A 17,483-nucleotide genomic window follows, 5' to 3' on the forward strand; every position below is an offset into this window, starting at 1 on the left:
TGATTTTTTTTGCAAGCATCGTTGTTTGCCCTTTAACAATGCACCTTGTTGCCATTTATAGAGGAAAACCCAATGACATACCAGAGTCCCACCATTCGTTAGGCCAAACAGGCTTATCTGCTTAAAGTGTTCCGGCAGCAGCCATTTGCTCCAAGGATGAGTCACCTCCATATTGTCTCATCCAGTAGGAACCATTACGTCATCCTTCAACTTGCTCAGCGGAGATTAGTGTATTACTCTCGCAAATCCTCTATTTAGATTCTATGAAATAATATTCTCCGGGCACGAGGGATCTAGACAATCAGTTAGCTCTTGAAGAACCCCGAGAAGGAATGAGAGAGAGAGAGAGAGAGAGAGAGAGAGATGTGAGGAAGGAGTCCCAGTCACTGATCAGGATGATAGAAGGTTGATAGAGGAAGGGAGCATGGCAGAAGGAGGGATGAAGAATGGGAGGATAACAAACCTGCTGACATCTAGCGAGGCTTAAGGCTTCTCAATCTGACAAGCACATGATTGGCAAATGGTCAGCGGAAAACAAACCCAGCAGAAAAGTTTAAAGCTGTCAGTAGACCTCTGGAGGAAGTGACCTCGTTTTTTACTTTTTATAGATAGTCTTTACCTTTATATTGAAAAACCAAGTAGCTTAAAGCACACATCAAACATGTGGACCTTGATTCGACCCACATATGAGAAGTATAGACATAATGCATCTGCATTGTAGGTAGCCTAGGCCACCACACCACAGTATGTTCAGGCGTGATCCCATGATTCTGCCATTTATTTACTTGGGAAGCATAGGGGAGCGTGGAGCGGGCACTGTGAACTCAATCACAGCGTGGGAGATGTCACAGTGTGGAACTCTCCCAGTGAATCACACACTGAAAGGCTATCACCCAAACCTCCAAGGTCCACAGCCAATTCATCATTAATCTTGGACCAGGCCAAGAACTGATCAGCCATGCACACAACAGTGCTGGCCACTGGGGAGAACCACCAACTTTGGCTCTATACTATACCCTCTATGAAACCAAACCATGATACATGTAGCCTATAACATATTCCAAGGCCTGAGAATTAATTTACCCATACAAATAGTAAATTACACCAACATGATTGTGTGAATTTGAAGCCGTCAATGGTATGTGTTGATTCATGAATCCATTTGATATTCTTATTCTAAGAGTGGAAATGTTAACAGGTATGGTGTCAAATGTTACATGCTGAGTAGAATGCATACACTATATATACAAAAGTGTTTGGACACCCCTTCAAATTAGTCGATTCGGCTATTTCAACCACACCCATTGCTGACAGGTGTATAAAATCGAGCATACAGCTTTGCAATCTCCATAGACAAACATAGTAGTAGAATGGCCTTACTGAAGAGCTCAGTTACTTTCAACGTGGCGCCGTCATAGGATGCCACCTTCCCAACAAGTCAGTTCGTCTAATTTCTGCCCTACTAGAGCCACCCCGGTCAACTGTAAGTGCTGGAATCATCAAGGAGCAACAACAGCTCAGCCGCAAAGTGGTAGTGCACATAAGCTCACAGGACGGGACCGCTGAGTGCTATAGTGCGCGGCGCTTAAAAATCATCTGCAGCGGTTGCAACACTCACTACTGCGTTCCAAACTGTCTCTGGAAGCAATGTCAGCACAAGAACTGTTCGTCGGGAGCTTCATGAAATGGGTTTCCATGGCTGCACACAAGCCTAAGATTACCATGTGCAATGCCAAGCGTCAGCTGGAGTGGTGTAATGCTTGCCGCCATATGGCCTTTGGAATAGTGGAAAAGTGTTCTCTGGAGTGATAAATCACTCTTCACCATCTGGCAGTCGGACGGATTAATCTGGGTTTGGCTGATGCCAGGAGAACGCTACCTGCCCCAATGCATAGTGCCAACTGTAAAGTTTGGTGGAAGAGGAAAAATGTTCTGGGACTGTTTTTCATGGTTCGGTGAGGCCCCTTAGTTTCAGTGAAGGATAATCTTGACGCAACATTACACTAACATTCTAGACAATTCTGTGCTTCCAACTTTGTGGCAACAGTTTGGAAAAGGCCTTTACCTGTTCCAGCATGTCATTGCCCCCGCGCACAAAGCAAGGTCCATATAGAAATGGTTTATTGAGATCGGTGTTGAAGAACGAGACTGGCCTGCACAGAGTCCTGACCTCAACCCCATTTAACACCTTTGGTATGAGTTGGAACGCTGACCGCGATCCAGGCCCAATCGCCCAACATCAGTGCCCGACCTCACTGACGCTCTTGTGGCTGAATGGAAGCAAGTCCCCACAGCAATGTTGCGACATCTAGTGAAAAGCCTTCCCAGAATTGTGGAGGCTGTTATAGCAGCAAAGGGTGTACCAACTCCATATTAATTCCCATAATTTTGTAATGAGACCTTCGACGAGCAGGTGTGCACATACTTTCGGTCAGTGAGTGTATGTATCCATTCTTAATATCCGGTGTGAGCTACAAAATATTAGGAAGTACAATACCATTTCAACCTAATATCACTTTGTGCTATACATCTATCTATATGCTCTCAGATGTTGAAAGACCCAGTGCAGTCAACATAATTGTTTTTCCTGTGTTTTATGTACAGTTGAAGTTTGAAGTTTACATACACCTTAGCCAAATACAGTTTTTCACAATTCCTGACATTTAATCCAAGTAAAAATGTCCCTGTCTTAGGTCAGTTAGGATCATCGCTTTATTTTAAGAATGTGAAATGTCAGGTTAATAGTAGACAGAATTATTTATTTCAGCTTTTATTTCTTTCCTCACATTCCCTGTACGTCAGAAGTTTACATACACTCAATTAGTATGTGGTAGCATTTACTTTAAAATGTTTAACTTGGGTCAAACGTTTTGGGTAGCCTTCCACAAACTTCCCACAATAAGTTGTGTGAATTCTGACCTATTCCTCCTGACAGAGCTGGTGTAACTGAGTCAGGTTTGTAGGCCTCCTTGCTCGCACACGATTTTTCAGTACCGCCCAAAAATTTTCTATAGGATTGAGGTTAGGGCTTTGTGATGGCCGCTCCAATACCTTGACTTTGTTGTCCTTAAGCCATTTTGCCACAACTTTGGAAGTATGCTTGGGGTCATTGTCAATTTGGAAGACCCATTTGAGACCAAGCTTTAACTTCCTGTCTGATGTATTGAGATGTTGCTTTAATATATCCACATAATTTTCCTACCTCATGATGCTATCTATTTTGTGAAGTGCACCAGTCCCTCCTGCAGCAAAGCACCCGCACAACATGATGCTGCCACCCATGTGCTTCACGGTTGGGATGGTGATCTTCGGCTTGCAAGACTCCCCCTTTTTCCACCAAACATAAAGATGGTCATTATGGCAAAACAGTTATATTTTTGTTCCATCAGACCAGTGGACATTTCTTCAAAAAGTACAATCAATGTCCCCATGTGCAGTTCCAAACCATAGTCTGACTTTTTTATGGCGGTTTTGGAGCAGTGGCTTCTTCCTTACTGAGCGGCCTTTCAGGTTATGTTGATATAGGACTCGTTTTCCTGTGGATATATATACTTTTGTAACTGTTTCCTCCAGCATCGTCACAAGGTCCTTTGCTGCTGTTCTGGGATTGATTTGCACTGTTCGCACCAATGTACGTTCATCTCTAGGAGACAGAACGCATCTCCTTCCTGAGCGGTAGGACGGCTGCATGGTCCCATGGTGTTTATACTTGCGTACTATTGTTTGTGTTGATGAACGTGGTACCTTCAGGGGTTTGGAAATTGCTCCCAAGGATAAACCAGACTTGTAGCGGTCTACAACTTCTTTTCTGAGGTTGTGGCTGATTTATTTTGATTTTCCCATGTTGTTAAGCAAAGAGGCACTGAGTTTGAGGGTTGGCCTTGAAATACAACCACAGGTACACCTCCAATTGACTCAAATCAATTAGCCTATCAGAAGCTTCTAAAGCCATGACATCATTTTCAGGAATTTTTCCAAGCTGTTTAAAGGCACAGTCAACTTAGTGTATGTAAACTTCTGACCCACTGGGATTGTGATACAGTGAAATAATCTGTCTGTAAATAATTGTTGGAAAAATGACTTGTCATCCACAAAGTAGATGTCCTAACCGACTTGCCAAAACTATAGTATGTTAATAAGAAATTTGTGGAGTGGTTGAAAAACGAGTTTAAATGACTCCACCCTAAGTGTATGTAAACTTCCGACTTCAAGTGTATATTTACACACTGAGGCTGGAATAATACTGTGAAATTTAGAAAATTATGATATTGCCCTTTCAGTGTAAGAGGTGTTTGGAAAGACCGCTTGTAATTTCAGCCTGTTTTGGTGGGATTGAGTTTTGTCCTGCCGGATTACATCACCAGGCGATAAATTAGTTAATAGAACAATAAGAAAGAGAATTGCAAACCTCTCTGCCAATATCAGCTAGTTTTCCCCTCTGTACTCGAACCACTCCCAGACAGTCCTAGCAAAATTCTTGCTTTAGAAGCTATTATTAACCATTTTAATTAAAAGCAATCACAGTAAAGTACTTAATTGTTACCTAGAAGTTAGTTGATATTAAAACAGTTAAAACAGCTGCTTTGGGCCTTTAAACATAATTTGCATATGAAATGTTGAATTGCTCCGCACTGCAATTTTAAGTATGGTCTTTTATCTTCCCAAAGACAAATAACCAATTGCAGATTTGACTCATTCCATAGCATTGACATGTAATGTTCCAAATGAGGTGAGAAGAAAACACATGAAAAAATGACACCAAATGCGGAGAGGAGGGATAAAGTAAGTTTGCATGATTATATGGAAATGTGAGTGATTTACCTGAGGTTTTGTCTGACAGTCGTTTTGCATGAGGGGCAGATGAGTGGCATCTGATTCCGTATTCACAGAGCACCTGAATGAAACAAGTGATTTCTAATAAATTATGTATAAATGTGAGAGGAAGCAGTCAGCGGCGCAAGCATACCTCTAACTTTTTTCTTCCAAGCAAGAGACTTCTATCAATTGTTGACCAAATTATTTATTTATAACAGTTCTCTCACCCTAACCTAAACCCTCCAAGGCTAGACCATTTTAAGACCCCCTCCCAATATTATCTGACCCAATGCTTACTCACTGTTGTGTATATTTGCTCAAATTTTCCAATTATAGTTTCCCCAAGTAGAAAAGTATCATCAGCCAAGCCGAACGACCCCGTACACAACCCCATACAGTGTACTGTATATATTGAACAAAAATATAAACGCAACATGAAACCATATTATTTATTTTTTAAACTTAGTTACAGTTCATATAAGGAAATCAGCCAAATGAAATAAATTCATTAGGCCCTAATCTATGGATTTTACATGAATGGGAATATAGATCTGTTGGTCACAGACACGTTTAAAAAAAAAAGTATCTGGTCTGACCACCATTTGCCTCATGCAGCATGACACATCTCCTTCGCATAGAGTTGATCAGAATGTTGATTGTGGCCTGTGGAATGTTGTCCCACTCCTCTTCAATGGCTGTGCAAAGTTGCTGGATAATGGCGGGAACTGGAACATGCTGATGTACACATTGATCCAGAGCATCCCAAACATGCTCAATGGGTGACATGCCTGGTGAGTATGCAGGCCATGGAAGAACTGGGACATTTTCAGTTTCCAGGAATTGTGTACAGATCATTGCGACATGGGGCTGTGCATTATCATGCTGAAACATGAGGTGATGGCGGCGGATGAATGGCACGACAATGGGCCTCAGGATCTCTTCACGATATCTCTGTGCATTTTAATTGCCATTGATAAAATGCAATTATGATTATTGTCCATAGCTTATGCCTGCCCATACTATAACTCCACCGTCACCATGGGGCACTCTGTTCACAACATTGACATCAGCAAACCGCTCACCTAAACAACACCATACACATATGGCTTACTGGGGCTCTTTCATACCGTCCCTAGGAGGGGCGCGTCACTTGAGTGGGTTGAGTCACTGATGTGATCTTCCTGTCTGGGTTGGCGCCCCCCCCTTGGGTTGTGCCATGGCGGAGATCTTTGTGGGCTATACTCGGCCTTGTCTCAGGATGGTAAGTTGGTGGTTGAAGACATCCCTCTAGTGGTGTGGGGGCTGTGCTTTGGCAAAGTGGGTGGGGTTATATCCTTACTGTTTGGCCCTGTCCGGGGGTGTCCTCGGATGGGGCCACAGTGTCTCCTGAACCCTCCTGTCTCAGCCTCCAGTATTTATGCTGCAGTAGTTTATGTGTCGTGGGGCAAGGGTCAGTTTGTTATATCTGGAATACTTCTCCTGTCCTATTCGGTGTCTTGTGTGAATTTAAGTGTGCTCTCTCTAATTCTCTCTTTCTCTCTTTCTTTCTCTCTCTCGGAGGACCTGAGCCCTAGGACCATGCCTCAGGACTACCTGACATGATGACTCCTTGCTGTCCCCAGTCCACCTGGCCGTGCTGCTGCTCCAGTTTCAACTGTTCTGCCTTATTAATATTGGACCATGCTGGTCATTTATGAACATTTGAACATCTTGGCCATGTTCTGTTATAATCTCCACCCGGCACAGCCAGAAGAGGACTGGCCACCCCACATAGCCTGGTTCCTCTCTAGGTTTCTTCCTAGGTTTTGGCCTTTCTAGGGAGTTTTTCCTAGCCACCGTGCTTCTACAACTGCATTGCTTGCTGTTTGGGGTTTTAGGCTGGGTTTCTGTACAGCACTTTGAGATATCAGCTGATGTACGAAGGGCTATATAAATACATTTGATTTGATTTGATTTGACATATGGTGTGCGGTTGTGAGGCTGGTTGGACGTACTGCCAAAATCTCTAAAATCTCTAAAACAACTTTGGAGGAGGCTTATGGTAAAGAACAACAGCTCTGATGGACATTCTAGCAGTCAGCATGCCAATTGCACTCAAAACTTGAGACAGCTGTGGCATTGTGTTGTGTGAGAAAACTGCACATTTTAGAACAGGCTTTTATTGTCCTCAGCACAAGGTACACCTGTGTAATGATCATGCTGTTAAATCATCTTATTGATATACTACACCTGCCAGGTGGGTAGATTATCATGGAAAATGATAAATGCTCACTGACAAGGATATAAACAAATTTGTGGAACATTTCTGGGGTCTTTAATTTCAACTCATAAAACATGGGAACAACACTTTAAATGTTGTGTTAATATCTTTGTTCAGTGTAGTACCTACTCCAGTGGGCACAACAAATGTCATACATTTGGCACACTCAAACCCGCCTAAATCGCTTAAAAAAAACAGATGATATGACAATTTCACTTTCAGCGTTATTTCCCTCCTCTTAGTTGGACTCACCTGGAGTAGGCCTAAACACAATAATAAGTAATTACCATAATGTTAAGCATTTTCAAAACGTTGGAGGCCGAGGGAAATATTTGAATCATCTTCTAAACACATTTTATGTGCAGATTATTTGAGTTAATTTCAAGGACCGGGCCTAAAGGAGATTACCTTCCCTATACTCCTGCACATTTGGTCATGAGCGATTTTGTTTATTTATATTTTATATTATAATGCTCCATCTGCAGTCTCTATCCACAGAACCACTGGCAAAAATGCAATTTATTTCCAGCTCTGCAAACGATGGCGAAGGCTGATAATGTCACCGGGAAATATGAAGACTGCTGGATCGGGACCAAAACAGCCTACTATTTATGTATGGAATATAAATACATTTATTTTGTGTGCTCTGCACCACCAAAAAACGTTGCTCCACTTTTTAAAGTCATTCCTTGACCATTGTTGGACCAACACTTAGGGCTACACAACAGTGTATGTCTGTGCGGATGTTTGTTCATTTAAAAATCTAGTTGTTGGACAGTACACTGACAGTGAACTACGACTTCTCTAGATTCATATTTCGCTATTTAACTATAGGTCATTATTGTATAATATCAAAGGTCGAATGAAGATTACATTTCTTCATGCAGATTACCTATAAGACATTCCTTCAGTCATTCGTGACTCTTATCACTGATATCTAACACTATAACGAGCTCTATTTCGGCTGGCACAAGTGTCAAACGCACATTAGTTAGCAATTTCTTCATTTAAAAAACTGCCGCACTGGCATTTTACGGCCTTAACGCCAGGTTCGGAAACGTACCTGTCTAACATCAGAGATGTGTCCGTTAAAAACAAGCTCTAAAGTGACAATTTCAAGCAGTGCTAGCGGGAAGTTTTAAGACCCCCAAAAAGCAGGTATTAAGGGTAACTTATTTGACAGTGAAATGGATTTTGAGAGCGGAAGCGCAGCCTATCCAGCCGTGATGCACAGTGTGTATGGAATGAGAGATGTACCTTTTGCGCCAGTGAATCTCGTATTTAGAAACTTTAAAAAACGATTGGTTTCTCCCCATTTTGTTTCATTTGATTAAAAAAAACGAAGCATTGATTACCTTCCCCTTAATGAAGGCTGGTTTAGCAGCATCGCATACGTGTCTTTTTTTCCTGGCCATCGGCCAAGTAGCCGATGTATACGGGGGTTTAAAAATGGTCTACTGAGAGTGCTTTTATCCCTCGTGCCTTTTCATTATACACAATTCACATACCTGCATATTTCATTTCAATTGTTCAAGTAGGCTATCCATCCACATTTTCAGTCCGATTACCAAAGACACTCCTCCAAACTATTCAGCCTTGCACATAGGCAGTGATACAATTGACAGGGGCCTAGGATTTTGGATAAACCTGGGAATGTTATACGTAAAGACATTTAGGCCTACGTCTGCACACAGTGCCATGGAACGAGAGAAGCAAATTATGATATCATTCTTCTGACTAGGGCTGCTGCTGGGACCATATTACCGCCACCGGCAGTCATGACAGGCAGTAAAATGTAAAGTGACCGTTGAGTCACGGTAATCTCCTCTTATGCACTCAGGACATGCATTGGTAGTACCCTAATGACCATTAGGTTGCTAATGGCCTGGTACTCAGGGCTCTATTGTCCCTCTAACTGCTCTGACATCAATGCAAATGCAATCGAAAAAATCACATCAAACACTTATCATCAAAACAGTATTATTGTTTTTAAAACTCACCTCACTGTGATGATCAATTGAAGAAATAAGTTAAACAGCAGGTTGAACCTGAGTGTATAACATGGTCTTTGTGGAGGTTGTTTCAAAGCCTAACACAACGAACAGGACAATGCTTTCTGAGGTGATGATTAATTCAAAACACCAATATGCATATTGGAGTTTATGCATAGGCTTATGAGCCCCAAAAAAACTGAATTAAGATGATGATTGTGCTGTTATTCCATACATAGCCTTACTGCATATTACGCATGGCAGAAAACCATAAAACAACACTGATTTAAGATGTATTTGGTACATAATTTGTCTAGCCTATATTCCAAAATTAAACACATTTGAATACTCGCCTTTGAGTGTGGACTGTATTAGTATGCATGCTGGATGTACTGGGTTACCTTATGCTCTGAAATGTCTATCCAATAGTCTGGGAGAGAACATATAGCCCTAGGCGATTCTGTTGGTTCATTGATTGTGCAAGGTGGCTTACAGTTAACTTACATTTATAGTGAATTTGTACAGTACCAGTCAAAAGTTTGGACACACCTACTCCTTCAAAGATGTTTCTTTATATTTATTTTTTTTCTACATTGTATAATAATAGTGAAGACATCAACAATATGAAATAACACATATAGAATCATGAAGTAACCAAAAAAGTGTTAAACAAATCTAAATAGATCTATATTTTAGATTCTTCAAAGTAGCTAGCCTTTGTCTTGATTACAGCTTTGCACACTCTTGGCATTCTCTCAACCAGCTTCATGAGTTAGTCACCTGGAATGCATTTCAATTAACCCGGTGTGCCTTGTTAAAAGCTAATTTGTGGAATTTCTTTCCTTCTTAATGTGTTTGAGCCAATCAGTTTTGTTGTGATATACAGAAGATAGCTCTATTTGGTAAAAGACTAAGTCCATATTATGGCAAGAACAAATCAAATAAGCAAAGAGAAATGACAGTTCATCATTACTTTAAGACATGAGGGTCAGTCAATTCTGAACATTTCAAGAACTTTGAAAGTTTCTTCAAGTGCAGTCGCAAAAACCATCAAGAGTTATGATGAAACTGGCTCTCATGAGGACCGCCATGGGAAATGAAGACCCAGAGTTACCTCTGCTGCAGAGCATAAGTTCATTAGAGTTACCAGGCTCAGAAATTGCAGCCAAAATAAATGCTTCACAGAGTTCAAGTAACAGACACATCTTAATATCAACTGTTCAGAGGAGACTGTGTGAATCAGGCCTTCATGGTAGAATTGCTAAAAAAACACTACTAAAGGACACCAATAAGAAGAAGAACCTTGTCTGGGCCAAGAAACATGAGCAATAGACATTAGACCTGTGTAAATCTGTCCTTTGGTCTGATGAGTCCAAATTTGAGATTTGTGGTTCCAACAGCCGTGTTTTTCTGAGACGCAGAGTAGGTGAACGGATGAGCTCCACATGTGTGGTTCCCACTGTGAAGCATGGAGGAGGAAGTGTGATGGTGTGGGGGTGCTTTGCTTGTGACACTGTCTGTGATTTATTTACAATTCAAGGCACACTTAACCAGCATGGCTACCACAGCATTCGACAGCGATACGCCATCCCATCTGGTTTGCGCTTAGGGGGACTATCATTTTTTTTCAACAGGACAATGACCCAACAAATCTCCAGGCTGTGTAAGGGTTATTTGTCCAAGACGGAGAGTGATGGAGTGCTGCATCAGATTGCCTGGCCTACACAATCACACGACCTCAACCCAATTAAGATGGTTAAGGATGAGTTGGAGCTCAGAGTGAAGGAAAAGCAGCATGTGCTCAGCATATGCTCAAGAATGTTGGAATGTGTATGTAAACTTACGACTTCAACTGTATACAAAACACAGGGTTGAAACCCAAGCAAAAGTACCAGGAGTACCTTTCATAAATACACCGGGGCGAGACCCGTAATATAAACTCACACAATGATACCACATGGGACGAGACCCGTAATCATCAATACAAGCGGCAGGAAAGCCAAAACAACACAGCACAGGTACTCACATGACCAACAGACATTGGAACAATAATCAACAAGAACATGGAAACCAAAGGGCACATATTTATAAATACTTATCAGTGGGTATAGGGGACAGGTGTGCGTGATGAAAGTTCAGGAGGAATCCGTGACACCAACTCCTATTCTGTTTTTCTAAGTAGCGCCACGGCCCTACTTCAGGCCCCATCCTTTTTAGAAATACTGTATATTGTTCTTGTTTTTAAAAACAGATTTCTCGTTGTCCATTTCATATGATTAAAAATCAAGCCCTCCATAGGCTAACCTTACCATAGGCCTAGGCTACTATAACAAAGGCTGGTTCAGCAGCAACGTATCTTGTATTTTTTTTTTATCTTGGCCTCGCAAAGTAGCCTCAGAGTGCCTTGAATTGAAAATATACTGCACATCCTAAAACATACACACATGCCTACCTGCAAACTTCATCTCACTTGTTCCAACCCCATCTTCAAAGAATGCCTCTCATCCGGTTACCAATGACTCGCTCCACTAAACATATTTAAGTGATTCAGTCCTAAAATACAGTTTCAACGGTAGGCCTACGCTATATTTTGCTTATTGAGAACATGCCCCACACATACAATACAATTTACAGGAGCCTAGTATTTTACTATTGTGGGAGATGTGCAATGTGTAAAGACATGTAGGCTGGGCTCTTTGAAGCCAATTACAACGATGACCGCCAACACTCCAAAAAAATACGCTAATGAGCAAGCATTTGATTTTTCTTTCTACTGCTGCTATTACTCATTACTGTAGCCTAAACTATTTAATAAACTGTAGCATCAATCCACAATTGACCAGGAGGAGAATATTCTGTGCCCCAGACGAATTGGTGTGGATGACAAAGCAAAGACTGTCAATAACCTACAGAACTTGAGACAAATGCATGCGTTATTGAGCCATGGAACTCACTGATTGGCCAGTGAGTGGGTACGCCCAAATCACACCTACAACTTGTTTATTCATCAAAACCCAGCCCTTTTGCGCCACCACCAACTATTGCGCTCGTAATTCAGGCTGTGAAAATAGACACACCCCTCAACCTATAGAGCTACAGCCTGCACTTAGATTTACCATCGCATTAGATTTGTTAAAATAGAGCCCATAAAGTGCAGTACAGCACACTTCTCTCAAAGGAAAAAAACATCTCAGTATGTTGTCATGACATGTATGACAGAGCCTGCTCATAATTCTTTAGTATGGCTTTGGTAGTAGGAACATGCATCAAGGCTCCCCATTGACCTGTTAATATGGATTTATCTGGCCTATTGGCAGTAGCTGGGAACACGTGGTGGGCTGAGTGACGTAACTCTCTTTACATTACAGTACCCCCGTTCATTCACCCCATGTGATGATGATGACCACAGCTCTTAGCCGGTGGACTGGATTTATGGGCTGCTGTGGCATCCCAGGCAAGGAAATGCATTGTCTCCGGGAAGATCGTTCGGCCTGTCCTTGCTTTATTGATCTCGCTCCTCACAAGTTCACAACTTCCGCATTCTTGTTGCTTCGCTTGACAGAAGAGAGATTTAGTGGAGGGATGAGGTCAGATACCAGAGGAAGAGAGATGGAGGGAACAAGAGAGGAGGAAAGCAGAAGTGGACAAAATAGGAGAGAGAGTGTTAGTTCTTCAGGGAAACATGCTCTGGGGCCAGTCAAGGGAAGATTGATACTGGAGTGTTCAGAGGATTGCTGAAGTAGCCCCCAGTACATTGGAAAGCCTGTGGTAAACACATCTTCACACTCTCTTAGGTGTTCACGTCAATCTGAGCACATTTCCTACTTTGCAGTACACACACACACACACACACACACACACACACACACACACACACACACACACACACACACACACACACACACACACACACACACACACACACACACACAAACACACACACACACACACACACACACACACACACACACACACACACACAGACACACACAGTAAGAGAGTACATACACATTTGACAGTATCCATATCATCCTTGTGCCATCATGGAACATGAAAATAGAGCTCTTTGGCCAAAGCCTAGTGGTGTGTTTGGCATCAAAATGAGAATGCATGAGCAGAAAATAACCTCATACCAACTGTAAAATATGGTGCTGGCTATTTTTCTTCCACTGGTCCTGGGGCCCTTGTTAAAGTCAATGTCATCATGACATTTTCCCAGGATGTCATCATAACATTTTCCCAGTACCAGGATATTTTAGATGAAAACCTGGTTGCCTCTGCCAGGAGGCTGAAACTTGGCTGCAAGTGGATTTTCCAGCAAGACAATAACACCAAGCACACATCAAAATCCACAAAGAAATTGTTAATTTGCCACAAAATCACCATTTTGCATTGGCCATCTTAGTTTTTTGGACTTCAAAACCTGTGGTTTGAATTGAAGAGGGCAGTCCGTAAGCACAGGAAAGGATATCAAGGATCTGTATTGAGGAATGGTCAAAGATCCCTCTCAATGTGTTCTCCAACTCATAAAATATTTTAGAGATCCGATAAACCATTGCAGGTTTATTTTTTGTGTGTTTTCTAGTGTTTTTCTCAAATTTTCGTAATCAGTTTATTTCATGCATTACTACACACACCCAGGTAGAACGTTTGGACGAATCACTGGGTACTCACCATCCACCCGATCTCCCCGAAATCCCTGAGATGGCAGAACAATGGACTAGCTTCTTTGACAAGGCGCCAAGCTGCTTGGGAGTCCTGCCGGAGAGTAGGAAGTGAAGATACAGACGTGGGTCGCCAGGTAAAAAGACGCCAGGTGAAACATCCTCCATTACCTAGCATACTACTCGCCAATATTCAATCATTAATGAACAAACTTCATGAACTCAGAGCGAGAATCTCCTTCCAGAGGGACATCAGATCCTGCAACATAATCTGTTTTTCTGACACGTGGCTTTCCTATGACATCCAGACTGATTATATACAATCAGTGCGTTTTACATTTTTTTGAGCGGATAGGAAGCTCTCTCTCTCTGATAAGAGCAAGAGTGATGGGCTCTGCTTTATGGCCAACAAGGCATGGTGCGATGGGGGAGCCGACACCAAAAATGCTCTCAAAGATTTTAATTGGAACCTGAACAAACTGGAGAGCGCTTTCCCGGAGGTAGCGTTCATTCTTGCATGGGATTTTAACCTAGCGTCCCACCTCGACAACAGCCAGTGAAATTGCAGGGTGCCAAATTCAAAACAACAGGAATCCCATAATAAAAAATTTCTCAAACATGCAAGTATTACAGTGCCTTGCGAAAGTATTCGGCCCCCTTGAACTTTGCGACCTTTTGCCACATTTCAGGCTTCAAACATAAAGATATAAAACTGTATTTTTTTGTGAAGAATCAACAACAAGTGGGACACAATCATGAAGTGGAACGACATTTATTGGATATTTCAAACTTTTTTAACAAATCAAAAACTGAAAAATTGGGCGTGCAAAATTATTCAGCCCCTTTACTTTCAGTGCAGCAAACTCTCTCCAGAAGTTCAGTGAGGATCTCTGAATGATCCAATGTTGACCTAAATGACTAATGATGATAAATACAATCCACCTGTGTGTAATCAAGTCTCCGTATAAATGCACCTGCACTGTGATAGATTCAGAGGTCCGTTAAAAGCGCAGAGAGCATCATGAAGAACAAGGAACACACCAGGCAGGTCCGAGATACTGTTGTGAAGAAGTTTAAAGCCAGATTTGGATACAAAAAGATTTCCCAAGCTTTAAACATCCCAAGGAGCACTGTGCAAGCGATAATATTGAAATGGAAGGAGTATCAGACCACTGCAAATCTACCAAGACCTGGCCGTCCCTCTAAACTTTCAGCTCATACAAGGAGAAGACTGATCAGAGATGCAGCCAAGAGGCCCATGATCACTCTGGATGAACTGCAGAGATCTACAGCTGAGGTGGGAGACTCTGTCCATAGGACAACAATCAGTCGTATATTGCACAAATCTGGCCTTTATGGAAGAGTGGCAAGAAGAAAGCCATTTCTTAAAGATATCCATAAAAAGTGTTGTTTAAAGTTTGCCACAAGCCACCTGGGAGACACACCAAACATGTGGAAGAAGGTGCTCTGGTCAGATGAAACCAAAATTGAACTTTTTGGCAACAATGCAAAACGTTATGTTTGGCGTAAAAGCAACACAGCTGAACACACCATCCCCACTGTCAAACATGGTGGTGGCAGCATCATGGTTTGGGCCTGCTTTTCTTCAGCAGGGACAGGGAAGATGGTTAAAATTGATGGGAAGATGGATGGAGCCAAATACAGGACCATTCTGGAAGAAAACCTGATGGAGTCTGCAAAAGACCTGAGACTGGGACGGAGATTTGTCTTCCAACAAGACAATGATCCAAAACATAAAGCAAAATCTACAATGGAATGGTTCAAAAATAAACATATCCAGGTGTAAGAATGGCCAAGTCAAAGTCGAGACCTGAATCCAATCGAGAATCTGTGGAAAGAACTGAAAACTGCTGTTCACAAATGCTCTCCATCCAACCTCACTGAGCTCGAGCTGTTTTGCAAGGAGGAATGGGAAAAAATTTCAGTCTCTCGATGTGCAAAACTGATAGAGACATACCCCAAGCGACTTACAGCTGTAATCGCAGCAAAAGGTGGCGCTACAAAGTCTTAACTTAAGGGGGCTGAATAATTTTGCACGCCCAATTTTTCAGTTTTTGATTTGTTAAAAAAGTTTGAAATATCCAATAAATGTCATTCCACTTCATGATTGTGTCCCATTTGTTGTTGATTCTTCACAAAAAAATACAGTTTTATATCTTTATGTTTGAAGCCTGAAATGTGGCAAAAGGTCGCAAAGTTCAAGGGGGCCGAAAACTTTCGCAAGGCACTGTATATACCATGTTAGAGATAAACTTCTTGTAAATCCAACCACAGTGTCCAATTTCAAAAAGGCTTTACGGAGAAAGCACACCATGCGATTATGTTAGGTCAGCACCTAGTCACAGAAAACCATACAGCCATTTTCCAGCCAAGAAGAGGGCTCACAAAAGTCAGATATAGCGATTAAATTAATCACTAACCTTTGATCTTCATCAGATGGTACTCACAGGACGTCATGTTACACAATAAATGTGTGTTTTGTTCGATAAAGTTAATCTTTATGTCCAAAAACCTCAGTGGAAATTGCTCCTTATGTACAGTAATCATTGTCTCAAACAAACATCTGGTGAAAATGCCACATAAAATTACAGAAATACTCATCATAAACATTGATTAAAGATACAAGTGTTTAACATACATTTAAAGATAAATTGCTCCTTAATGCAACCGCTGTGTCAGATTTCAAAAAGGCTTTACGGCGAAAGCACATGACGCGATTATGTTAGGTCAGCGCCTAGCCACAAAAACAATACAGCCATTGTCCAGCCAAGGAGAGGGCTCACAAAAGTCTGAAATAGCATTAAAATGAATCACTTACCATTGATAATTCTAGTTAAATCTAGTTTCACTCCCAGGTCTCCATGTTAGACAATAAATGTTAGTTTTGTTCGATAATGTCCCTCTTTATGTCCAAAAACCTTTTGTTGGTGCGTTTAGTTTTAGTTCAGAAATCCAAAGGCACAATGTGCACTCTCAACATCAAGACGAAAAGTAAAAGTACAATAAAAGTAAGTATAAAAATGTCAAATGATGTTTGACATCATCTTTTTGTCATAAATTCTCAATAATATTTCAACCGGATAAAAGCTTCGTCAATAGAAAAGGAGAAACAAGAAATGCGCGCTCCTGATCACGCACAGGACTCATGGCTGGAAATTTCCACTGGCCTCTCATTGAAAGTGCTGTATCTCCCTCATTTTTCAGATTAAAAGCCTGAAACAATGCCTAAAGACTGACCACGTGTAGAGGAAGCCATAGATATCGTGAACTGGATCCTCAGTCTTTGTATGGTGGATAGGCTTTCAATAGAAAAACAGCCTTTCAAAATAATAGTATTTCTGGGTTGGATTTTCCTCAGGTTTTCACCTGCCATAACAGTTCTGTTATACTCACAGACATTATTTAAACAGTTTTAGAAACCTCAGAGTGTTTTCTATCCAAATCTGTATGCATATCCTGGCTTCTGGGCCTGAGTAACAGGCAGTTTACTTTGGGCACTCTTTTCATCCGGACATGACAATACTGCCCCCTACCCAGGAGAGGCTAAATGCCTTTTCTACACGGGTATAAGGCCCTCTCCCATCCTCCTTTCTGAAAGTCCAACCATGACTCCAACTTGCTTCTCCCCGCCTATGAAAAAAGACTCAAGAGGGAAGTTCCGGTGGTCAGGTCTATACAGCGTTGGTCCGACCAATCAGAATTCACACTCCAAGACTGCTTTGATAATGTGGA

The sequence above is a fragment of the Oncorhynchus mykiss genome, chromosome 25 (assembly GCF_057628025.1).
Source record: "Oncorhynchus mykiss isolate SJ-2025 chromosome 25, ASM5762802v1, whole genome shotgun sequence".
Classification (NCBI taxonomy): Eukaryota; Metazoa; Chordata; class Actinopteri; order Salmoniformes; family Salmonidae; genus Oncorhynchus; species Oncorhynchus mykiss.